The sequence below is a fragment of the Phyllobates terribilis genome, unplaced genomic scaffold (assembly GCF_046119375.1).
Source record: "Phyllobates terribilis strain yellow unplaced genomic scaffold, ASM4611937v1 Scaffold_1__5_contigs__length_1240528914, whole genome shotgun sequence".
In the NCBI taxonomy this organism is placed as follows: domain Eukaryota; kingdom Metazoa; phylum Chordata; class Amphibia; order Anura; family Dendrobatidae; genus Phyllobates; species Phyllobates terribilis.
In genome coordinates this window covers 613221933-613248836 of record NW_027362761.1, presented here as the reverse complement: position 1 = coordinate 613248836, position 26904 = coordinate 613221933, and the positions used below count along the sequence as shown (strand labels likewise).

The window sequence follows — 26904 nt, the reverse complement described above, 5'->3', positions numbered from 1 at the left end:
TCTGGGACATTCGCTTTCACCCCTCCCAGTTGCTGCTAATCACCGCTCGGCATCTGATCTAGCAGTCTGAGGCTGCCAAGCTGTGATTGTCAGCATCTGGGAAGACTGGAGAAAGCACATGTCCCCGAGACGACTGCAGAGATTTCACATAGTGCCTAAAGGAGGAAAAAATATGAATATCTCTGCATTGGAGTGACATGGAACAGAAAAGAGAGCTAGAATCATCCGAGCTCAGGGATTTTTACAAGGATTTTTTTTTTTTAAATCAAATGTTTTTTATTGATTTTTATATTACGTATTTCACAGGAAAAAGTAAAAGACGCAAACAAGACAAACGATGGTGGAACACAGTCCTCAACCCACCAGCATCACCCAACATTACATATGAATTGTTTATAGTTCTTGATTCAGCAAAACATACACAGGTGGATGAGCATATACTTGAACATAACAATGGTCACACTGGTTTCTTATAATTTATAGAAAAATGAGTGACATTCTTACTTGATCTTGGGGAAGTTTAGATTGGAACATCTCATAAACATAATGTCATGGCTGTGTCAGGTTTGACAGACAGTCATTCTGGATCCGGCTGTAGAAGGTCGCTTTGCTTGGTCTTTCAGACACCTTCTTGATCCTTTCATCATCCCTCCCACTCTAGGACCCAGCGGTGATCTCCACCTTCTGCTGCTAATTGACACACCTTTCCTGGATCTTTAAATGCACTCAATTTCTCCAGAGACTTGCTGATGATAGAGTAAAGTCCTCTGTTCGGGTCTGAATTGTAGTAGTCGGCTAGATTCTCCTTGGAGTTCCTTTTGTGGATTGTAGTCGTTATCTCTCTGGTGTCTTCTCAAAGCTAAGTGTATCCCCTGGTATGTTTCCCTTGTTTGTCTTTAGTTGCAGTGGGGGCTGACTAGTGCTCACCCCTCCCTACCTAGGGGCTAGCTCTAGGATCAGCCAGGGCTAAGGTATCCTGCTTGGCGATAGGTGCGGAACCTATTTAGGGAAGATAGGGGAGTCAGGGAGTTGTTAGATCTGCTTAGGGGTCTCCACTCCCCCTTTCCCTAGTTGCTGGGCTTCCCCCCTTTTCTCATTGTTGTACACTGGTTTCTTCCCATTTCTAGCATGACACATAACTCAAAACAACTCAGGCGAAATCTCTGTAATTCCCTAGATGCCAAGCCAGAACTATCAATCCATAAACCCCATAACTTATCAGATTTGGAGATAGCATCTCTTTTCAGGTATATACCTTTTTCCAAGTTTACTAGCCAATTAACGTTATTAATAAATTCTGACATCGTGGTTTCCTGGTCCGCTATCCATTTTTGGGCTATTAATTTTCTTGCCATGTATAACACGCGTGCCACCGCGAGTTTGCCATGCTCATCAGTAGTCAGATCTTCCAACATATCCCACTTTACGCACCAGTGGCGAAAGTTCTACAGTAACCGAATAAACCCGATCAATAATTGCTACGACACCTTTCCAAAAGGACACCAAGTTGGGACAATTCCACATCATATGAAGCGTGTCTGTTGAGTGAGTTTTGCATCTAGGACAATGAGGGTTCGAGCGAAATCCTATGTTATGTAAAAATTTGAGGTGTCCTATATATCTGATGTATCACGTATATGTGGGACAGTCTATGGGATTCGCTTAAGGAAAATTGTGGAACTCTTTCCGATTTATCTAACCAGTGATTTTCTTCTATAGGACCCATCACACACTCCCATTTCTCCTTTAATCGCATAGGATAATTTGTTAATATAATATCCAAGAGAATGTTATAAAGTAGTGCGATCAGTCCCCGAGAACTATGCAAATTAGCTATTCATCATATTATTGTGTTTTGAGGTACCCTCCCTTCTAAGACAATGCCTTCCGCCTGATATGCATGACGAAATTGTAAATACTTATAAAATTCAGAGTGACGTAGCCCAATACTTGTGGCAATACTTTATTGAACCACAAAACGGACAATAAACAGATAGAACAGTCCCAGCAAGTACCCAAGATGGTACAACATTACACAGTCTCACCCTTCTGCTGGCCCGCCTGGGATAGAACAGCTGCGACTTTGAGGCTTCCAGGGCCAACTACCTCAATCAGTGGCCCCCACACTTCTGGGGGGCCCCCACAGAGAGAAGATAGCGGCAAGCTTAGGAAGCTAGCAGTCCATCGAGGTACAAAGCCAGGGGACCCGAGTGTCCCACCCTGGCCTCTCCGAGAGTTTCCATGGGGCCAGATGAACGGCTGGTCCCAATCTGGCTTCTCCGAATGTCTCCATGGGTTTCAGGAGACCAGAGGTTCCCATCTGGCAACCCCAAACAACATATCCACGGGGTCAGATGACTTCATTGTCCCAACCTGGTCTCCCCAAATATATCCATGGGCTCTTTCATGGTCAATGAAGCAGATCCGTATTTTTCCAATCAGGGCCTTATACCCTTAGGCCGGAATCATGTAGAATCCAAATCTGTGTCTCTTTGGGTAAAGCCACGCTACCAAGCTGATGGTCTGAAGGGAGTATGATGTTTGATTCTCATCTTTTAAATCTCCCTGCTACAGACCCATATGTTCCTTAAATAGTTCCCATTTTTTTTCAAGTACACATCCACAGGGCAAGGGTTATGGAGGGTATTATTCCACAGGGCTCAGGTCTCAATTTTTGAGCATTCAATCAACCCACACAGCCGGCATAGTAGGGGGGCTCTTTAAATCAACATATAGCTGGCTTTAGGTAAAATATACAATTAGATTAATAATAAACATCATTGTTTCAGAACCAAGAGGAGACAGCAATCAGGGTTATACAAATAATCACATGTCCTTCTTGACCAGCCACAGAAATACACATACATTCACAAGTCACACAAACACAATAGTGTATTTCTCTTGCCCTAACAAATCTAGATGTCTGTCTGATTAAGATTAGAAGCTGTATTGTCACACCCCTTCTATACCCTGTAATGTTTTCACTGTCCCCCAGAATTTATGGATTAACAGGATAGTCGGTATTTTACCTCCAAGTGTCCTAAATGTATGCGCCTCCAACATCTCATAGAGTTTATCTGATTGGAAATGGCATTGCAGTAACGGCCTTTGGCCTCCCAGGGTTGTCCCAACCGCTAATATTCTGAAGCTGAGATGCCACATAATACACCCATGGGTTAGGAACTGCAAGCCCTCCCATTGTTTTGTTTCTTTGCAGTATTTCCAGTTTAATTCTCGGAGTCTCTTTGCCCCATATTAATTTTCTAAACTCCTGACTGACTTTAAAAAAAAAAAGCCTCTGATTCATCCATATTGGGGAGTTGTGTAGGACATACAGCAGTTGTGGCATCCGGATCATTGTGACCAGGTTAGCACGGCCCACCACCGACAGCGGCAGCTTGGACAAAGCCCTTAGTTTGCCTCTAAATTTCTTCAATATTGGGTCAAGGTTAAACTTCTCATAATCATTTATTTTTGCCGATATATTGATGCCCAAGTATTTAAACTCGTAAACCCGAATTAGTGTAGTTGGAAGCATTCTCATCTGTATTATCCAGGGGAAGTATAACTGATTTGCTCCAGTTTATCTTCAGACCAGAATATTTTTCAAATGTTTCTGTTATTTTCATTGCTATGGGAAGGGACTCTGAAGTTTTAGTAAGGAACAATAATGTGTCATCGGCGTATAGCGCCACCTTCTTTTCTCTATTCCCTCTACGAAACCCAATTATTTCAGGATGTCCCCTGATGATCGATAATCGATGAGCTCAATGGCCAATGCAAAAAGCAGGGGGGACAACGGGCACCCCTGCCGCGTACCTCTCCTCAGTCCAAAAGCCGGGGAGAGTTATCCATTTACCCGTATTCTAGCCATCGGCCTACCATACAACAGTTTAATCCAAGAAATAAAACTCGACCCCATGCCAAACTTTTCCAACACCGCCCATAAATATTCCCACTCAACAGAATCGAAGGCCTTAGCGGCGTCCAGAGAACATACAGCCCTGTCCCCATCACCATCCACCGGCAAGTGAAGATTAAGAAACAGTCTCCGGATATTAACAGCTGTGGATCTAGCCGGCAAGAAGCCTGACTAGTCAGTATGGATTACTGTGGAAATTACTATATTCAATCTCAACGCCAGAACCTTCACAATGTATATAAGGATATGGGCTTATATGAGTCAGGAAGTAAGGGACCCTAGCCTGGCTTAGGTATGACTACTATCACCGCCTCTTGCATTAAGTGAAGGAGCGCTCCCCCCTAACCGCATCGTCAAAGGTAGCTAGCAAGTGAGGCAATAAAATATTTCCAAACTTCTTATATATTTCCGTGGGAATCCATCCAACCTCGGCGACTTATTGTTAGCCATAGAGGCTACCACTATTTGTAACTCTTCCAACTGCAAAGGGCTATTTTAAGTATTCTTGATCTTTACTGGAAAACGTCGGCAGTTTAATATCTTTTAAGTAGGATAAGATTTGTTCTCTATTGAATTGCAGTTTAGATTTATATAGGTCTTTATTAGAATTTTACAAATTGTTAGAGATCTGGTCAGTCTGGTTTACTACCACGCTTTCCCTGTCCTGTAAGGCTCCAATAATGGAAATACCCGTTTGACCTCTTCCTATCATGGCCATTAAGTGTCTCGCCTTCTTCTCCCTCTCCTCAAAAAAAGTATGCCTGGGTGAACATACGCTTATTTTTAGCTTTTTCCTTAATATGTGTGGTGTACGCTTCTTGTGACTCTTCCCACTCAATCAGGTCCTCGTTTGTTCCAGTTAATACAAATTTCTCTTCTGTAGATCTAACTCTATCCCATAAAAACTCCCCGAACTGTTTTGTCTTGGTTTTAGATCTATTAACGGCCTGTATTACAATCCCCTCTTAAACACGCCTTCATAGCGTCCCATAATGAATTTTGCGATACTTGCTTATCATTTTTCTTGAAGTAGTATTCTAATCAGTTTAATATCAATAATTTGAAGCCAGAAGGGATTCATGGCCCCCATAGTCAGAGAGGCCTACGGCCTGGGCAGAGAACAAAGACTAGTCAGCGAGGGTGAATGACCTGATAGCGTCTGGGCAAATATTCCACCGTCCTTACTGAAGGGGAAATATGTTCTGTGCCCAATACCATGTCACTACACGATAATGTTGTATGTGTCTTGGAATTGCAAGAAAATTGTCTAGTGTTTAGGATATTTGAGACGCCATATGTCCACTAATAATATTCCTCCAAACTTGGTTATGGGGCAGTTTTTGTCAGAGCACCTGATTTATATCTATCCCAATATGGATGAATAATATTAAAAATCTCCCATGCAAAGGAGGCATTGTTATAAGGAGGAGGAAAAATCTACCCTCTTCATCTATATTTCAAAAGGGATAGTCCTATGTATTAGGATGCTAACCCCCCTAGAGTATGTGGAGAAAGTGGAGTGGAAGTTGTGGCCGATCCAGGAGTATTTCATGTCCCTAACACCATTCTTCCCAAAGTGCGTTTCCTGCAGGCACACCACAGCAGGTAGATGATATTAATCCCGGAAAATTATCTCTTAAAGGAGTCCCCCAGGCCTCTGACATTCCATGAAAGGAACGTAACGTCATCAGCCGTAATATCTAATCACATCGGGATTGAAGAACATCAATGATTTGTAGGGAATCGCGCCTTTCTCTTCCCTTTTGTAACCCCGCTTTGCGGTATTTCCACTTAGTCGACTTTGACCGTTTGTATAACTGATTATAAAAACGAAAAACCCCACAAACACAATTCAACACATTAAACTTTAATCCATCCATTGAAGCTGGAGGAAGGGAAGGCACCAGCCCATCCTGGAGCCGTGTGCAAGGCAAGCGAACGAACTACCTAAAATAAGAGAGAAACTTTTCTTGGGGGGCCTGCAATATTCGGATATAGCACAGAATAAATGTGTCCACTGGGCCGTGGGCTTAGACGATAAAGGACATAGCCCCAACAGTCAATCAGATGGTACCGAAGTGGTAGGTATCTTGAGTTATCCACATTCAAACTTTACTGATTTTGACGGATCCTCTGCCAATCCAGCGTCTTTCAGATGTCCAAAGAAAAAAAAAAGTCTCTCCCATAGTCGCCACTCTGTGTTTCGCAGGACAGCGCATGGAATATGATGTTGGCAGACTGCGCAGTCTACTCTTTACGTCTAGGAATTGCGCCCTGTGTTTCGAAACTTCAATGAAATAATCCGGAAAAAAAAGGAAATTCTTTGGCCATTAATAGAAATGTTTCCTTTATCACGGGCAGCTTTAAGGCTATGTTCACACATCATGTTTTTTTCAGCGTGTTTTTCTGCAGCAAAACCTGATCTTTGCCAGGAGGTTTATTCAGGATTTTTCTTTCTCTGTTTTGCTTATTTTTTTTGGTGCGTTTTTTTTTTTTTTTTCACTGTCCTTTTTCTCTCTTATATGCATGTACATAAATTTCAGTGAAAAAAAAAATCTCATTCTGGTTTTGACACAAAACCGATCCAATGGCTGAAAAAACGCTGAAAGAAGTGACACGCTCTATTTTGCAAACAACCATGCAAAGCACAAAATCCTGAACAAAACAAAAAAACATGAAGTGCGCATGAGATTTCTGGAATCTCATAGACGTTGCTGGTACTGTAAAACTTTAGGAACTTTCAGAGTCATTTTCAAAAGTATTGTTAAATTCCTCTGAGAGCGCAGAAAAGCAATTACACCTCAATGATTTGAAGATGCGCCTCATTGCCGGTGCAGGCTCCTGTGCCTGGAGCTCTAGCAAAGCCAGCCAGCCTCTGTGCTACACCTGCAGCCACTTAATATCCCGCTCTGGTACGTGTTGCAGAGGCGCCAGCACCATCTTGGATGCCTCAATCTGCTCCCGGCGTCTCCCCGTCGCTCCTCCAGCCATGATCGCTCCTCCAGCCATGATCGCTCCTACCCTGCACATCGGTAAGTGCCGGAATGTGTAGGGAAGCAGTTCTACCGCTTTTCACAAGTTTAGGGGTCCAGTGAATCCTCAGGCAGACTATTATCCCCGGAGCTCCTCTGCCGTACGTCTGCTCACATATCTGGCCAGGCTACGCCCCACTTTTACAAGGTATTTAACTCAATTTTTCTCCTTCCCCCATGACGGCACCACGGAGAGAGGGGATCCGCCCTTCAAGGATAGGAAACCTACACAAAAAAAGGGCGGTACCTCTCTCCTGCATCAGTTGGTTTCCTGTCCTTAACGGGGACCTACAGTGTTCTAAGAAATTAAGAAGAAAGAAAGAATCATGGATGACATACCAGGCCCGGCCAGACCTTCTCAGGCAGCGGGGGTTCCCTGCCTCTGCTGGTGCGGTATCCTGAAGCGCCACCGCTGAGGTCAGTGGGCCTCCAGGGTGGCAGGGAGACGCAGCGCAGAAGAAGGCTGGAGCCGCTGCGTTCTCCAGTGGTGTCGGGTGCCCAGGACGGTGAGTAGGCCTGGGACTTCCGGGTCCCATTGTGCAGAAGAGCGCGCGCCGAGCGCCGGCCCATGCTGCGGTGCACCACTGGGGAGTCGGCGTGGCTGGGTGCCTCCCTCTGACGCAAGCCGCTGTGCACCACTGGGGTGTCGGCGGACTGCGCGCGCACCAGATGTGACGCGTGCCATGGTGCATCTCTGGGAGCGGCGCGTGCAGGATCCCGGAACACATTGCGCCCACCACCCAGCCTGTGAAAGAATAGCGTCAGGGGGGCGTCCCCCACACTAGAGAAGTGCACACCCATATTCCCCAAGGGGACGGTGCAGCACACAAAGGACCCAGCTAGGTGACCAGGTGAGAGGGGCGGAGGCCTATAGGGGTTAAATACCGGTGTTAAGCACCGGGAAAGTGCTTCCTTAGCACACTCTGGCACCAGCTATGAGCGAGCAGGAGGTGCAGTCCCTGCACTCCCACTCACCACCGCAACAGGGGAAGCGGCGAAAGGACCTCCCCAGTGATCCTTCACGCCAGCACGGCCAAGGTAACGGTGGAAGCGGGCGTTCCGGCAGGTCTTCGCAACACGGCAAGGACTCCAGTAGGGCGTCAAGCTCGAGGAAAAACTCACCTACTAGATCGGGTTTCTCTCCAAGTCTGGTACTCCCTCTTACAGCAGGATGGTAAGTGATCTTCGTGAAAGCTCACTTTATAATTTGGGGCCCCCTATTTTTCTTCTCTCATCAGGGAAGGAAGAGTACGGGCAAGTCCAAACACAGGACTTGAGCGCTTTGCGCAGAGGATCTGCCCACCAGGATCTGGGAGAAAAGACTATGCAGCTCGTGTATTGAACAGACAATTTGCAAGGAGACCCCTAAATTCTCCTCAGAGCTCAGATCATTGATTAAATCCCAGGTAGAAAATACCTTCAAGTCCCTGCAGAAGGGGGGAAGAAATGGGAGAAAACCAGGAACCTGTAACCTGTATCAGGATCTAGCATTTCAGACGAGGAGGGGGTAGACTCAGATTCGTCCTTCTTATCCTCGTCCTCATCATGTTCTGGGGGTGGAGGGGGACGTAGCTGTTTCCCTATAGAGGGTATGCACAATTTAATTAAAGCAGTTAGGTCCACTATTGGGTTGGTAGATTCTTGCCCAAAGAGATCGGTCCAGGACATGATGTTCAGTGGCCTGGAAGAAAAGAAAAGAAGATCTTTCCCTCTCAATGATAAGGTCCACTCCATGATTAAAAGAGAATGGAAAAAGCCGGAAAGAAAGGGCCTGTTGTCCCCTAAGAGGAAATATCCCTTTGAGGGCCCGGTATGTTCATTCTGGGGAAAAGCGCCAAAATTAGATGTGGCAATAGCTAAAGCCCCTAAAAAATTTTCCCTGCCGTTTGAGGACATGGGGGTACTAAAGGACCCAATGGATAAAAAAGGAGATACCTTCCTTAAAGGGGCTTGGGAGGCCGCATGGGAGGGTTAAAACCCGCAGTTGCAGCCACATGTACAGCCAGATCATTAATGGTCTGGCTAGACCAACTAGAGGCACAACTTAAAAACAAAACATCCAGGGATAGCATACTAGGCTCCATCCCAGTAATGAAGGGCGGAGCAGCATTTTTGGCTGATGCGTCAGCCGACTGCGGCCTTCTCTAATGCAGCAAGACGGGCCGCTTAAATGCTGGCAGAGTGACTACCAAACAAAATCAAAGCTGTGTTCCATTCCTTGCGATGGGGAGTTCTTATTTGGACCTACTCTCAACGATATCCTCGACAAGGCTGGGGATAACAAGAAAGTTTTCCTGTCCTCTCTAGTACTTCATACAGGAAGCCCTTTCGGAGCAGAAAATTTATACGCAGGAAACCCCCCAAAGACCAGGATAGGTGGGAGGATAGGAAGAAAAAAACTAAAGGATTTATGTTCAACAGACCCCCCCAGTGTCAACAGAAAAGCCGCCCAATGAGGGTCAGCCCCAGGTGGGGGGAGACTTCTTCATTTCCTCCCAGCCTGGGAAAAGATATCAAACAGCTCTTGGATTTTAGACCTGATAAAAACAGGTCTAAAATTTCAGTTTCACTCCATTCCCCGAACGAACTTTGTCATAACCCCCAAGAGGTCATTAGAAGTAGAAGAATTGGCACTAGAACAAGAAATTCTAGGTCTAATAGAAAGAGCAGTTCTTCAAGAAGTCCCTGCCCAGGAGAAAGGCGAAGGATTATATTCCCCTCTGTCCTAAGAAAAAAAACGGACGGGACTTTCAGGACAATTGTAAACCTGAAAAAATTTAACAAATTTCTGAAGCTTCAAACCTTCAAGATTGAGTCAATAAAATCGTCAGTAAAACTGTTGTTCCCAGACTGTTTTATGGCTGTCCTGGATCTGAAGAACGCCTATTATCACGTCCCCATACACAGAGACTAACAGAAATTCCTAAGGGTAGCAATATCGATAAAGGGAATAATCAAACACTACCAGTATACGGCCCTCCCATTCGGAATAGCTATAGCCCCAAGGGTTTTCACAAAGGTAGTGGCAGAGGTAATGGCCCATCTAAGGGAGCAAAACATTCTGATTACCCCGTACCTGGACGATTTGCTGATAATAGGCAACTCTTTCAAACATTGCAAGGACCAACTGCCAAGGGTCATGGATTCCTTGACGAATTTAGGCTGGCTTCTGAACCTAAAAAAGTCCTAGTTGGAGCCGGACCAAGTACAAGAGTATCTATTCATTTTATTAGATTCGAGGAATCAGGAGTGCCTTCTCCCAGCAGGGAAAATTCAGAAAATGATAGCTCGAATATCTCAAGTAAAGGACCACCCCTCTATGACTCTGCGAAAAGCAATGTCCCTTCTAGGTTCCATGACTGCCTGTATTCCGGGGGTCCGTTGAGCCCAGGTACATACCAGGGACTTACAATAGGAAATCTTGGGGGCAGAAAAATCGCTAAAAGGGCGCTTAGAAGGTCAGCTAACTTTGTCATCAAAAACCTTACTTTCCCTAAGATGGTGGGCGGAGGTGGACAGTTTAACCCGAGGCATTCCATGGACGATCTGTCTCGCAGGTCCTAACTACAGATGCAAGCCCCAGGGGGTGGGGGGCTCACCTAAATGACCAAATAGCTCAAGGGGTCTGGACAAAGGACTTAAAAGGCGTATCCTCTAACATGAAGGAACATCTAGCAGTAAAATTCGCTCTCTCAAAATTTCTAAACACTCTACAGGGACACCATGTAAGAATGTTCTCAGACAACAGGGTAGTAGTAGCATACTTAAATCACCAGGGGGGGACCCGGTCCCATTCTCTACTACAAGTAACAAAATCCATCCTCCAGTTAGCCGAGAATAATTTGGGGTCTCTGTCTGCACTCCAAATAAAAGGAACAGAAAATCTCTCAGCCGACTTCCTGAGCCGAACCCAGCTGAGGCAGGGCGAATGGGAGCTGAATCAGTTAGTGTTCAACCAACTCACGGAAATGTGGGGATACCCTTCCATAGACCTATTCGCCAACTGGCAGAACAAAAAAGTAGACATATTCTGCTCAATAAACCCCAAGGGGAACCCGGCAGCACTAGATGGATTTTCAATCCCATGGAACCACCAGCTAGCCTATGCCTTTCCCCCGATCGCTCTGATTCCGGCAGTTCTGAGGAAAGTCAGGGAAGACAGGGCAAACGTAATTTTGATAGCCCCCTTCTAGCCAGAGAGGCCCTGGTTTTCCTGGCTGAGGATAATGTCCACCTCCGACCCCTGGGTTCTTCCAGAAATTCCGTATCTCCTTTTCCAGGGACTGGTCATCCTCAGGTAGCAAATCTACACATGACAGCCTGGATTTTGAGAGGGTGCTCTTAAGGGATAGAGGTTTTTCCCCGAGTTTGATCTCCACTCTACTACAGAGTAGGAAACCCGTAACCACCAGACTTTAAAGTAAAACCTGGAAAAAATTCCTTTCATATTCAGGTTCGAAGGTACAAGGGGAGGCCCCCCATTACTTCCATCTTAGAGTTCCTACAAAGGGGGTTAGAATGGGGTCTGGCCACAAGCACACTGAAGGTTCAAGTTGCTTCATTAGGAGCCCTATACAACTGTGACCTGGCCAGAAATAGGTGGATATCTAGATTCATCAAGGCATCATCCAGGTCTAGACCCATTCCCTTCTGGAATACTCCTTCTTGGGACTTAAACCTAGTCCTTTCAGCCCTAACCAAACATCCCTTCGAACCTTTAGCGGATGCATCTCTAAAAACCCTATCTTTTAAGACGTCACTCTTAGTAGCTCTCACATTGGCACGAAGAGTTAGAGCTTGTATTTCGCTATCAGCAGGGCCCCCCTTCACGCAAATCCTAGAGGACAGGGTGACACTTAGGACTGACCCAGCATACCTTCCTAAGGTGAGATCACACTTTCATAGACCCTCCCTTCCTTTTGCCCTAGTCCTAAAAATAGGGGGAAAAAGACCTACACACCTTAGACGTCAGAAGATGCATTATCCAATACTTAGAGGCCACACGGGAGTGTAGGAAGGATAGGTCTCTTTGTGTGCTTAAAGGGACCTCGGAAGGGACAAAAAGCTTCCAATGGCACACTGGCAAGATGGATAAGAGACTCCATCTCCCTGGCATACTCGTCAAGTGGGGAAACCACTCACTTGACTAGAGCAGTAGCAGCCCCCTGGGCGGAGAAAGCCGGCGCTTCAGTAGAACAGATATGTAGAGCTGCAACCTGGTCTTCCCCCTCCACATTCTTTTAAACACTACCGGCTGGATCTAACCTCTTCTTCAGACCTTACTTTTGGTAGAAGGGTTCTGGAAGCGGTGGTCCCTCCCTAAACGCCACTTCTCTGCAATTCTCTCCGTGGTGCCGTCATGGGGGAAGGAGAAAGATGTAGTTACTTACCGGTAACTGGATTTCTCAGAGCCCATGACGGCACCCTTACATTATTAATACTCTCTGCCACCACCGGCCGAGTTTGAAATATAATACAGGCCTGGCCGGACGCCTGCGTTTTGGTAGCGTATGGCTTCGGGGAAGGGAACGATTACAGAACAAAAGAAACAGAACTATTAAATTTTATGTTTAATCCAAAAGGGAGGCAGTGTTTAGGAAAAATATATACATAAGGATGTTACTGTTACTACTCTCCTGTTAGTTTTTTTTTTAGTTTGCTGGTCACATGACCATTTTTGCCTATTTAATCCGGCTCCGCCCTCCTGGCATTGCTGGACTTCATTGTATTTACTACTGTTGAGCTAGCTTGGTGCTCTGTTGCCGTTCTCTGTTAGTTTTGCTAGGTCTTCTGACCTCTATGCTTTTTGTTGTGTGTTTGTCTTTGACTGCTACTATTTCTGCTAGGGGGTGTCCAACTTATCCCAGTCCCTAGTTCTTGTAGGGATCCCTCCCTCACATCTATAGGTCTTCGTACAGACTAGCCGAGGACTTTAGCGGGTCTGATCGCAGGATCAGGTTCCCCGTTACATCGTAGGGATCTAGTTTAGTTCTATTGTAGGGACAGATCTCCTGTCTTTCCTTAGTCTCTGTAGCAGATCATAACAGTAAGTCCAGCCATAAAAGAAAAAAAAAAATTTTCTCTAAGGAAAGACCTCCAGTTTTCCATCATGGTCTCGGTGCAAGATTTGGCTCAACGCTTGCAGGGACTCTCTCTGGAGGTGGCCAAGCTCCAACAACACGTGAGTAGCTGTTCTGGAGCGCATTTTGTGGAACCAAAGGTACGTCTGCCTGATCTATTTTTTGGCAAACAATAAGATTTTTTTTCTTTTAAAAATGCTTGTCTATTATATTTTCGTTTGAGACCCGGATCCTCTGGTGATGAATCACAGCGCATAGGGTTCATAATGTCACTTTTGCGCAAAGATCCTCAGGGATGGGCCTTCTCTCTCCAACCTAGTGATCCGTGCTTTAGATCAGTGGATAGTTTTTTTTCTGCTTTGGGTTTGTTGTACGATGATCCTGATCGTGTCTCATCTGCTGAGTCTGAATTAAGACGTTTGAGGCAGGGATCAGGTAATGTGGAAAAATATTGTTCTCACTTCCGTCGGTGGTCTGCCCAGGTGGGGTGGAACGATTCAGCTTTGAAAAGCTTGTTTCTTGCAGGGCTAGGTGAAAGGGTTAAGGATTTACTGATTGCTTATCCCACACCTGGAAACTTGCAGGAGGCAATGCAATTAGCTATACGGGTGGACAGGAGACTGCGTGCAAGGGTTAATGAGAGCAAATCCTCTGCTATGTCAGCTCCGAGTCCTGAGAGGGTCTGTGCTGACAATGGAGAGCCGATGGAGATTGGGGCGATGGCACCCCGCTCTCAGTAAAAAGACCGCAGGCTTTCTGAAGGCTTGTGCTTCTATTGCGGAAATTCTGGTCATTTTATTAAGAGCTGTGTGCTTCGTATGAAGAAAGAAAAAAAAATGGTTAGTCATGCCCGTATTGCCTGTTTAAATTCTAAGGGATTATTCCTATCTGCCACTACTGCTGCTCAGGATGAATTAATTGAATTTCGGGTATTTGTGGATTGTGGTTCTACTCTGAATGTGATTGATGGGGGATTCTTGGAAAAACTTAGATTAGAACCTAAAACTTTGTCATCCCCTATTGCTGTGGTTTCTGTCGATGGCTCTCCCTTGAAGAGTGTTACTCACAAGGTCTGTGAATTTCCCCTCACTATTAATGTTATTCATCAAGAGAATTTGGATTTGGTGGTATTGGATAATTTGCCTTCTCCAGTAATATTGGGGTTACCCTGGTTAAAATTGCACAATCCTGTACTGGATTGGTCTACCAATGAAATGAAGTCCTGGAGCCCTAAGTGTTATGACAAGTGTTGTAACGGGCGCATTGCTGCTGTGGATAAAGGGGAATTACCTGTACCTATTCAGGATTTTTGGAGAGTTTTTTCTGAGGAGGAGTCGCAGGTTTTGCCTCCCCATAGAGACTATGATTGTACCATTGAATTTGTCCCTGGAGCGACTCTTCCTAAGAGTCGTTTATTTAATCTTACTATTCCTGAGAGAAAGGCTTTGGAGGAATACATACAGACAAGTTTGGCCGCCGGTCACATTAGGCCTTCCAAGTCTCCTGTGGCTGTTGAATTTTTTTTTTGTAAAAAAAAAGATGGCGGTTTACGTCCTTGTCTGGACTTTCGTGAGATTAATAAAATTACTGTACGCAATCCTTACCCACTGCCATTGATTCCCGATTTATTTAACCAGTTAGTGGGGGCCAAGTGGTTCTCTAAAATTGATCTCCGGGGGGCATACAATTTGTTGCGCATGAAGGAGGGTGATGAATGGAAGACTGCTTTTAACACTCCTGTGGGTCATTTTGAGAATCTGGTTATGCCTTTTGGTCTCACCAATGCTCCAGCATTTTTTCAGAATCTTATTAATGATATCCTTAGACCTTTAATCGGTAAAAATGTGGTTGTGTATTTGGATGACATTTTGATTTATTCGCCGGATCTGGAGTCTCATTGGCGGAGCGTACTTAAGGTCTTACAGTTATTAATGGACAATTCACTTTTTGCTAAGCTGGAGAAATGTGAGTTCGCTGTACAGAGAATTAGTTTTTTGGGCTACATTATCTCCAGTGAAGGTTTTGAGATGGACCCGGTTAAGGTTCAGGCTGTGCAGGAATGGCCTAGGCCTATTGGTTTGAAATCGATACAGAGGTTTTTAGGTTTCGCCAATTATTACAGAAAATTCATAAAAAAAATTTCTATTATTGTCAAACCGCTGACCGATCCCACCAGGAAAGGTGCTAATGCGGTTCAGTGGTCTTCTGAGGCCATTGAAGCTTTTGTGTTTCTAAAGGAGAGGTTCACCTCTGCTCCCATCCTTATGCAGCCTGATGTGACTAAGCCGTTTTTGGTTGAGGTTGATGCTTCTTCTGTGGGGGTCGGTGCGGTATTGTCTCAGGAAAACAAGGATGGAGTACATCCCTGTGCCTTTTTTTTTCAAAAAAATTTTCTGAGACTGAACTTAATTACGATATTGGTAATCAGGAATTGCTGGCGATTAAACTCGCATTTGAACACTGGCGTCACCTCTTGGAAGGTGCTGAATTTCCCATTCAGGTTTTCACTGATCATAAAAATCTGATCTATCTTGATGCTGCCAAGCGCTTGAATGCCCGTCAGGCTAGGTGGGCACTTTTTTTCTCGCGGTTTAATTTTTCCGTTACTTACATCCCGGGTACCAAGAATGTTAAAGCGGATGCTTTGTCTCGCAGCTTTTCTCCCATGGTCGGTGTTGAGGAGGAAGAGGAGACCATTTTACAAGAAGGTGTTGTGATTGCTGCTTTGGACTCCGTTTTGGAGGATGAGATTCTTAAAGCACAGGAGAATGCCCCATCTAACACTCCCCATGGGAGGTTGTTTGTGCCTAGGACCTTTAGGAGAGATTTGTTTGTTGAGTGTCATGAGTCTCGGTTGGCAGGTCATCCAGGAATTTCTGAGACCAAGAGACTTGTGGGTCGCAGTTTTTGGTGGCCTGGATGGCAGAAGGAAGTCATTAAGTGGGTGCGCCAATGTACTGTGTGTGCAAGATCCAAGTCTTCGCATGCTCCTGCTGCGGGGTTGCTTTGCCCTCTGGAGGTTCCTAGTGCACCTTGGACACATCTGGCTATGGACTTTATTACTGACCTTCCTCCCTCTGAAGGTTTCACGGTCATCTGGGTGGTCGTGGACCGTTTTAGCAAGATGTGTCACTTGGTTCCCTTCATCAAACTGCCTTGCGCTAAGACACTCGCTAAGGCCTTTGTCAAGGAAATTGTCAGACTACATGGTGTTCCTACTGACATTGTTTCTGATAGGGGACCTCAGTTCGTGGCTCGTTTTTGGCGTGCCTTTTGTGACAGGTTGGGAGTTCATTTGTCGTTTTCATCCGGATATCATCCTGAGTCTAATGGCCAGACAGAAAGGAAGAACCAGGATGTTGAGCAGTTCTTGCGTTGTTTTGTGACAGACAATCAAGAGGGGTGGTCTGAGTTTCTGCCACTTGCTGAATTTGCTCTTAACAACCATACATCCTCTTCTGCTGGGTGTTCGCCTTTTTTTTGTCGTTCTGGGAGACATCCGTCTTTTGGGTCATTCTCCAAATTGGTTTCGGCTGTGCCTGAGGAGGAGAGTTTTTCCGGTGATTTGGAGAGAGTTTGGATGGATGTGCATGGTAATCTTCAGGAGGCTAACAAAAAATCTAAGAGGTACTTTGATAGGAAACGGCAAGAGGTTTTGTTTGCTGTTGGTGACATGGTTTGGTTGTCCTCTAAGAATCTGCGATTGAGGATTCCTTCTAAACAATTGGGTCCCAAGTTCGTAGGGCCCTTTAAGGTGCTTCAGATAGTTAATCAATCTGCTGTTAGGCTGGAGGTTCCTACGTCCTGGAGGATTAATCCGGTGTTTCAGGTTTCTCTGTTGAAAAAAGCTGATGTGTCGGATGGTGACGCCTCTGCCACTGTTACTCCGGTGGTGGAGGATGGGGAATATGAAATTTCCCGCATCCTAAATTCTAGACTGTATAGAGGGAGTTTGCAGTATCTCGTCGCTTGGAAGGGTTTCGGACCTGAGGATAACTCATGGGTGAGGGCGGATGATGTTTCTGCTTCCAGACTTGTCAGAGCGTTTCACAGGAGGTTTCCTGGTAAGCCTGGGCCTAGGGGATCCGGAGGATCCTCTTAGAAGAGGGGGTACTGTTACAACTCTCCTGTTAGGTTTTTTTTAGTTTGCTGGTCACATGACCATTTTTGCCTATTTAATCCGGCTCCACCCTCCTGGCATTGCTGGACTTCATTGTATTTACTACTGTTGAGCTAGCTTGGTGCTCTGTTGCCGTTCTCTGTTAGTTTTGCTAGGTCTTCTGACCTCTGCTTTTTGTTGTGTTTGTCTTTGACTGCTACTATTTCTGCTAGTGGGTGTCCAACTTATCCCAGTCCCTAGTTCTTGTAGGGATCCCTCCCTCACATCTATAGGTCTTCGTACAGACTAGCCGAGGACTTTAGCGGGTCTGATCGCAGGATCAGGTTCCCCGTTACATCGTAGGGATCTAGTTTAGTTCTATTGTAGGGACAGATCTCCTGTCTTTCCTTAGTCTCTGTAGCAGATCATAACAGTTACAAAGGAGACATTAAAATACATACGCAGTTACATAAAATAAACGGTAAAAAAGAAGATAACTTTACTTAAATACGATCGCAGAGACTATTCAATATAGGTGGAGGAGGGGCTCTCCAGATTATGCTGTTATTGAACAGGACCCGTTGCTTATAATTCTTATTTCCCCCTGGCAATGAGTGCTCCTGTCTTCTCCATAGATTCTCTTATACCTAAGGGGAGATCTGGCCACACGCCCCTTGTGGTGACATCATGTGGGCAGTTCTCCAGTCTGTACATTTTTATTAAAAACGCTAACTTCTGCGATAACTCATCGCTCGTTGATCGCAGAAGCTTGCAAACTACGCCATTTTTCACTTATGATTTTATCTTTATTTAGAGATCACACTTCACATACAGTACAGACCAAAAGTTTGGACACACCTCATTTAAAGATTTTTCTGTATTTTCATGACTATGAAAATTGTACACTCACACTGAAGGTATCAAAACTATGAATTAACACATGTGGAATTATATACTTAACAAAAAAGTGTGAAACAACTGAAAATATGTCTTATATTCTAGGTTCTTCAAAGTAGCCACCTTTTGCTTTGATGACTGCTTTGCACACTCTTGGCATTCTCTTGATGAGCTTCAAGAGGTAGTCAACGGAAATGGTCTTACGACAATCTTGAAGAAGTTCCCAGAGATGCTTAGCACTTGTTGGCGCTTTTGCTTTCACTCTGCGGTCCAGCTCACCCCAAACCATCTCGATTGGGTTCAGGTCTGGTGACTGTGGAGGCCAGGTCATCTGGCGTAGCACCCCATCACTCTCCTCCTTGGTCAAATAGCCCTTACACAGCCTGGAGGTATGTTTGAGGTCATTGTCCACTTGAAAAATAAATGATGGTTCAACTAATCGCAAACCGGATGGAATAACATGCCGCTGCAAGATGCTGTGGTAGCCATGCTGGTTCAGTATACCTTCAGTTTTGAATAAATCCCCAACAGTGTCACCAGCAAAGCACCTCCACACCATCACACCTCCTACTTCATGCTTCACGGTGGAAACCAGGCATGTAGAGTCCATCCGTTCACCTTTTCTGCGTCGCACAAAGACACGGTGGTTGGAACCAAAGATCTCAAATTTGGACTCATCAGACCAAAGCACAGATTTCCACTGGTCTAATGTCCATTCCTTGTGTTCTTTATCCCAAACAAGTCTCTTCTGCTTGTTGCCTGTCCTTAGCAGTGGTTTCCTAGCAGCTATTTTACCATGAAGGCCTGCTGCACAAAGTCTCCTCTTAACAGTTGTTGTAGAGATGTGTCTGCTGCTAGAACTCTGTGTGGCATTGACCTGGTCTCTAATCTGAGCTGCTGTTGACCTGCGATTTCTGAGGCTGGTGACTCGAATAAACTTATCCTCAGAAGCAGAGGTGACTCTTGGTCTTCCTTTCCTGGGGCGGTCCTCATGTGAGCCAGTTTCTTTGTAGCGCTTGATGGTTTCTGCAACTGCACTTGGGGACACTTTCAAAATTTTCCCAATTTTTCGCACTGACTGACCTTCATTTCTTAAAGTAATGATGGCCACTCGTTTTTCTTTACTTGGCTGCTTTTTTCTTGGCATAATACAAATTCTAACAGTCTATTTAGTAGGACTATCAGCTGTGTATCCACCAGACTTCTGCACAACACAACTGATGGTCCCAACCCCATTTATAAGGCAAGAAATCCCACTTATTAAACCTGACAGGGCACACCTGTGAAGTGAAAACCATTTCCGGTGACTACCTCTTGAAGCTCATGAAGAGGATGCCAAGAGTGTGCAAAGCAGTCATCAAAGCAAAAGGTGGCTACTTTGAAGAACCTAGAATATAAGACATATTTTCAGTTGTTTCACACTTTTTTGTTAAGTATATAATTCCACATGTATTAATTCATAGTTTTGATGCCTTCAGTGTGAGTGTACAATTTTCATAGTCATGAAAATACAGAAAAATCTTTAAATGAGAAGGTGTGTCCAAACTTTTGGTCTGTACTGTAGCTGCAGTCTGCTATTCTGATGTTTTTGCGCTACAGCTCCCTGATTTTGGTTACAGCCCTGGAAAACTACCTATACATTCCTGGGCTGATTTGGTCAGTACACATATGGGTCCCCCATTACTGTCGGACGTATGGAACTCATAATATTCCATAATTCATATTGGAGTCAGTGCATCTGCAAATTTTCCTTTGAGCAGCCTCACGGGTACACGCAAATTAGTGCAAGCCTGCTTTTTAATTACCTCCTGCGTCTTTCAGAGACAAGATGCTTGCTTCCTAACGAAGTTATAACACTCCTTGGCTGGCCTTGTTTGCATAAGCTAGTTCCAAGGCGTGTGCTAATTGGGGCTTTTGTGCTGAGCAGAAGGGGAGTAAGGGAGGGGGTGAACATCTATGTCCGGCAGATATTGAAGAACATCTTCCTGATATTAATATTTCCCTGACAGGTAAGTAACTACGTCTTTTTATAGCAAGTGACAGGTCCTCTTTAAAGTAAAACTGGAATTAGGATTAACCCATTAATGTGTCTTCAGTGCTGTTTCAGTCTAAGATTTCCTTTCATACCCTTAGTCATATTGAGGACATGATTACGGTGGCTGGAGCTCGACTGCTCCTGGATGTAGGGCCGCCTGTGTGACTAGTCAGTCTCATTTACATATGGTACTGAAATATTAAAACCGTTTTTTAATTGCATGGACACTTTTTTTTTTTACATGAACGGTATGATCGGAAGCTTGCTACGAGAGTGAAATGGCACTGGTGGTACATTAAGGGGTAAATGCTGGTGACAGGTTCCCTTTAAGAACTGTCTATTTGCTGTCTAATCTCTGCCACCCCTGACTTGTGCCAATGTCACCAGATTATAAGTGTTATTCACTTTACCCGTCATTGTGTAATGTTATGGCATGTAGTTGTCTTCCTTATTACCGGTACTTTCACTGACGAGGGTCTTCATTGTGACATCCAGAAAATACATTGTTTTCAACAACACAAAAGAGATTTCTCAATCACATCTAATCTATCTTTCATCCTTCTAGGAAATCCTTGTGAGAATAACGGTTCATCACTAAATTGTAAAAAAGAAGATATCAGGACGCACTCTAATGGAGAAAACCTCATCACCTTTTATATACCTGGACTTCACATTTCACTTTCTTATAATCCTCCTAATCATGAGGAACCCTCTCCTGAGCAATCTCACATTGTTACCACTATTCCAGGTGACACAGTGGATACAAGATTTAATTGTCCCAAGCAACTTAAAAACAGCTCAACTCAGACAAAAAGAAAGCGCAAAATAGAAAAGCGATACCCCTGTTCAGAATGTGGGAAATTCTTTATAGATAAAGCAAAATGTCTTAGACATGAGAGAATTCACACAGGAGAAAAGCCATTTTCATGTTCAGAATGTGGGAAGTCCTTCACAGATAAAGGGAGTCTTGTTACACATCAGAGAATTCACACAGGGGAGAAGCTGTATTCATGTTCAGAATGTGGGAAAAGCTTTACAAATAAAACAAGATTTGTTGCACATCATAGAATTCACACAGGGGTGAAGCCATTTTCATGTTCAGAATGTGGGAAATGTTTTATAGTGAAAGGGAGTCTTATTAGGCATCAGAGAATTCACACAGGAGAGAAGCCGTATTCATGTTCAGAATGTGGGAAATACTTTAAATGTAACGGGAATCTTCTTTCACATCAGAAAATTCACACAGGAGAGAAGCCATACTCCTGTTTAGAATGTGGGAAATGCTTTACAATTAAATCAAAATGTGTTAGACATGAGAGAATTCACACAGGAGAGAAGCCATTTTCATGTTCAGAATGTGGGAAGGCATTCTCAAATAAAGGGAGTCTTATTACACATCAGAGAATTCATACTGAAGAGAAGCCGTATTCATGTTCAGAATGTGGGAAGGGATTCTCAAATAAAGGGAGTCTTATTACACATCAGAGAATTCATACTGGAGAGAAGCCGTATTCATGTTCAGAATGTGGGAAATGTATTAGAGCTAAATCAAATCTTATTAAACATTTAAGAATTCACACCGGGGAGAAACCGTTTTCATGTTGACAATGTGGAAGGTGCTTTACAAATACAACACAACTTGTTAAACATCGGAGAACTCACACAGGAGAAAAGCCGTACTGATGTTCAATCGGTGAGAAATACTTTATAGATAAATCAAGCCTTGTGAAACAGAAAAGACCATCACACACTCATGTCCAGAATGTGGGAAATCTTTTATAAATATATCAAGTTTTATTACACACCAGAGAAATCACACAGGAGAGAAGCCGTATTCATGTTCAGAATGTGGGAAATGTTTTGTAAATAAAACAAATCTTGTTAGACATGAGAGAAGTCATACAAGAAAAAAAGCCGTATTCCTATTCAAAATGTGGGAAATGTTTTTGTCACAGTTTCATGTTTACTGTGGGTTAGTGACTCTGAGTGACGGTTCAGCCGCCTAATGGGATCTGGAATGTGCTGGACTTGTGAGTATTGCGAACAACAGTCCAGTCATCCAATCTGGCCTATGCGCATTAAAATGGTGGCCGTTAAGGGGCCTTATTCTTTCATTGCCATTTTAAAACTGCGATCTGGAAAAAGGTTGTAGCGCAACCCTGAGTCGTAAAATATCTGGGGTCTTAGCTGCCGGGGGTAGCTGAGACCCTGGAGGACATGATCAGGGCAGGATTTTCTGGTCCCCAATGACGTGATCGCCGTTATTCACCGAATAACGGCGATGACAAAAAAAAAAAAAACAAATACCTCTTTGTCACCCCCTTAGTTTGGAAAAAAAAAATATATTTTTATCTTTCATTGGAGTTAGAGTTGGGATTGGGATTTTTTCAAAAGTAAAAAAAATGACGATATGACGACTAGTGCTGAGCACAAGTGATCATTACTCGAGTTTGCATCGGGTGCTCGGGTATGCACAGAGCATCGCGGGTGTTTTTTTTTTGATGTGTAACAGCTGTGAAACGTGGGGTGGAGACTCGAGCATGACTCTCGAGCACCCGCGTTCCTCAGTGCATACCCGAGCACCTGATGCAAACTCAAGTAGCGAGCACTTGCGCTCAACAATAATGATGATATTCCATATGATGACCTAATGTTATCAAATTCTGTGTCGTACCTGTGGGTTCAAAATGCTCATAATTCCCTTGATAAAAATCCTTGAGGGGTTTAGCTTACAAAATAAGGTCACTTGTGGGGGGTTTCCACTATTTAGGCACATCAGGGGCTCTCCAAACGTAACGTGGCTTCCTCTCTGGATTCAAGCCAATTTTGCGTTCAAAAAGTCTCACAGTGCTCCTTCCCTTCCAAGTCCTGCTGTGTGCCAAAACAAGTGTTTTGTTCCCCATATATAGGGTACCGGTGTGCTCAAGAGAAATTGCACAACACATTTTGTGGTCCAATTTCTCTTAGTACCCTTGTGAAAAAAAAAAAAAAAAAAAATGGGTCTGAAGTAAAATTTTTGTGAAAAAAAAAAAAAAGTTAACTGTTCATTTTTGCGTTTTTGACCAGCTAGAATGGTGTCACTTTTGGGTATTTTCTGTGATATAGGCCCCCAAAAGTCACTTGAAATGTGATGTGGTCTCTAAAAAAAAATAAAAAAATAATTGTTTTCTAAGTTTTGTTGAAAAATGAAAAATTGCTGGTCAACTTTTTTAACCCTTCTACCTTCCTAACAAAAAGATATATGTTTGAACGAAGATTCATACCACTGGGGTATCTGGAGTCTAATTCCAGAATCTTTGGGGTGTACTTTTTATACCAATCCCTGGTCTGGTGACATATTCAATACCCACAACTGTAAAGTGATTAATTCCTATTGTGTTGTATGAGATGTTGTGATGCTGGAGATGTATTACGTGTATCGGCTTTGATTTTTGCCTTATTTAGGATGTGACGTTTATATCCTCGTTGTGTTAATCTCTGATCTATGTGGTCACATTCATGATCATACGGATCTTTATCATTACATATTTGTTTTGCTCTTAGTTATCCACCAACAGGTAAATTTATGAATGACATGTTTGGGATGAAAGATCAATGCACGTAGTAAAGAATTCCGTTTTCTGTAAATAGGAGTGTGAATACGTGTCTTATCAACAGCTTCCTCAAGAAAATGTCCAGAAAAGCTCTGGAAGACGGCTATACATTATGGGTAAATGTAAGATGGCAAAGATTTGGATTAATGTATACAGCAAACAGTGATATGGATGCCACATTGCCCTCCCAGATGATGAGAATGTCATCAATGAAACGTCCGTACCAGTGGATGACGGACACAAAAGCATTAACAGCGTTATAAATGTATTTATATTTCCAGCACATTACATGTCAGCCAGCTGTGCTCCTTTTACTAATAAATATTTTGTATAATTTTTAAAAACCTTGTACTGCTGTGTAAGTGTACTCTTATTTACTGAACTGTGCACTTTTAATATGTCTTTTGAGTGATCGGTGGGGGTCTCAGGACTGGGTTCCCCACCGATCTGCTCAGAATTAAAGTGCATAAAAAATAAAAAAAAATTCCCCAAATTTAATTACTCTTTAAGGTGCATCTACACTGGCCGATAATCGGGTTCCGATCGGCCGATCTAAACAGGCTGCCTATCTTCCGATGCTCAAGCAAAACATTAGTTTGTCGGGTGAAATAATTTTTTAGCGGCAGCAGATGATCCTGTGTAAACGTGTTGAGGGCAATGCCATTCTATGTGCACAGAAGCATCATATTAAGGTTCACAGGCTATGAAACGACTGCCGATCGGCTTAATGTAACCAGTCGGGGGGCATTTTGGCCGCGTTTGTGCAGTGTAAATGCAGCCTTATATCCCGGTACCTTATAGGAGACGTCTTCTCTGGTTGCTCACATCCTTTTCTTCTTCATCTGCCCCTGATTCCAGGGTAAGTTTTCACATCCGCAGCTCGTCTCCACAGACGTCCCTTTTCTTCAGTCTTCTGCAGCACATGTCGACACAGTGCCCTTAATAATAAAAGTGTCATTATAATGCCGCTTGAATAAAAATAGCTGCCCCTGCTGTGCCCTAAATAAGTCCATGCTGTGCCCCTGAATAAATAATAGCGCCTCACTGTGCTCCGTGCACAGGAAATAACATCCACACTGTCCCTCTTATGATACATAGCCTCCTCTCCTATAAAATATTGCCTCTACACCGTCGCCCTTATATGTTATAGCCACCACACCGTCCCTCCCCATAAACTATGGCCGCCATGTTGTCATTTCTTATGAACAATAACTATCAAACTATTGCCCCTTAACAATGACCTTGTCACGGCAACTATGGGGAAAAGCCGTGCAGGGATCGGCCTCGTATCACCGATGAATGCTGTCGATGGAGGGAATAACGTTGCAGACCAGTTTTCTGAATAACAAAATTCCCTAATTATTAGAGATGTCAATACATATTTATACAGGATCTTTTTTGGGCGTAACAAAGAAATAAGATACAAAAATGTAAACTCATTGGTTTGTATCAACATCTCACTACTGATTGGTTGATAACTCAATCCTCTACGTAGCTGAACATTCAGTTCTATTAACGTCTTATAAGCTTCTATTTTAAGCATCTAATTAACATTGTCTACATCCCGTTACGAGGGGGTGTGTGTCTCAAAACTTGTTTATGCGATCTGGACAATGCATGCCTTCTCTGTGGAAAACTTCAAGGCTACAAATAGAAACTTTCAGGCTAAAACATAATCTTCAGAAATAGTCTGAAGGCTAGTGCATGCAGAAAATGTATCTTATTCAGAAATTCAAACATACAATAGTTTTATTAGAACTTTATACAGAAAATTGATAAAATATCCTTTTCTAAGATGGATGTTACCATTACAACCCATTCACTGCCCCTCCTATACACTATACCTACTTTATGACCTATAGCCTCCACACTGTCCCCATCTGCAGTGCCTCTCCATACTGTGCCCCCTCTCCATACTGTGCCCCCTCTTCACACTGTACTCTCTCATATTATTCCTACACAATGTCCCTCCTTATATACTGCTTCACTTTCTGAATCTTCAGCTCCACTGGGGAGCACTTACCTCCCCCTCCTTTGTGGCACTCTTATCATGCAGCCAGCACCCCATGTACCCACCACACATAGCCAGCACCCCATGTACCCCCACATGAAGACCGCACCCCATGTACTCACCACACATAGCTTGCACCCCATGTATGCAGCACATACAGCCTGCACTTCATTTATCCCCCATATATAACAGATGGATGTACAGATGCCACATTTTGCATTTAGCCCAAAAAATTATACTTTGGTCTTCTCTGACCAGAGCCCCTTCTTCCACATCCTTGCTGTGTCCCCTACATGTTTTTTTTACAACTGGATTTCTTATGACTTGTTCTCAAAAAATGGCTTCATCTTGCCTCTTTTCCATAAAGGCCAGATTTCTGGAGTGTACGACTAATAGTTGTTCTGTGTACAGATTCTCCCCCCTGAGCTGTGGATCTCGGCAGCTCCTCCAGAGTGACCATGGGCCTCTTAGCTGCTTCTCTAATCAATGCTCTCCATGCTTGGGATATCAGTTTAGGTGGACCACCATGTCTTGGTAAGTTTGCACTTATGATAAACTCCTTCACAATTTTTGATGATGTTTTGAACAGTGCTCTGTGAGATGTTTGGAGTGTAGACATCCCACAAAGACATATTTTTTTATAACCTATCCCTGCTTTACTCTTCTCCATAACTTTATCCCTAACCTGTCTGGTGGGTTCCTTGGTTTTCATGATGCTGTTTGATCTCTATTATTCTCACACAAACCTCTGAGGCCTTCAGAGAACAACTGTAGTTATACTGAGAAGAAAGCACACCGAAGTGGATGCAATGTACTAATTATGTGACTTCAGGAGGCGATTAGTCACTCAGGACTTTATTTAGGGGCATCAGACTACAGGGGGCTGAATACACATGCGCGTCACAATGTTCAGATTTATATTTAGAAAACCTTACATCATTTCTTTTACTAATCACGAATACTTTCTACTTAGTGTTGGTGTCACCTGAAATCCCAATAAAATACATTTTCCCCTCCCCCATGACAGCACACCTTGAGAGAGAGGATCCGCCCCACCAAGGACAAGAAACCGTCTGAAATAAAAGGGCGGCACCTCTCCCTCGCTTCAGTTGGTTTCCTGTCCTTGATGGGAACCTGTCTCAGGAAGAAAAGAAGACTTACCTGGGGCTGTCCCGGTGTGGAAGAGCGGGCACTGGCCTGTGCACCGGGTTCAGTATCCCAGAAGCGCCATCCGC

The 26904-nt window shown here is 43.9% G+C and overlaps 1 pseudogene; it reads left to right on the top strand.

The window, feature by feature from the left end:
* Positions 1-24009, top strand: part of LOC141272775 (uncharacterized) — a 244783-nt pseudogene extending 220774 nt beyond the window's left edge.
* Positions 24010-26904: the final 2895 nt, after the last annotated feature.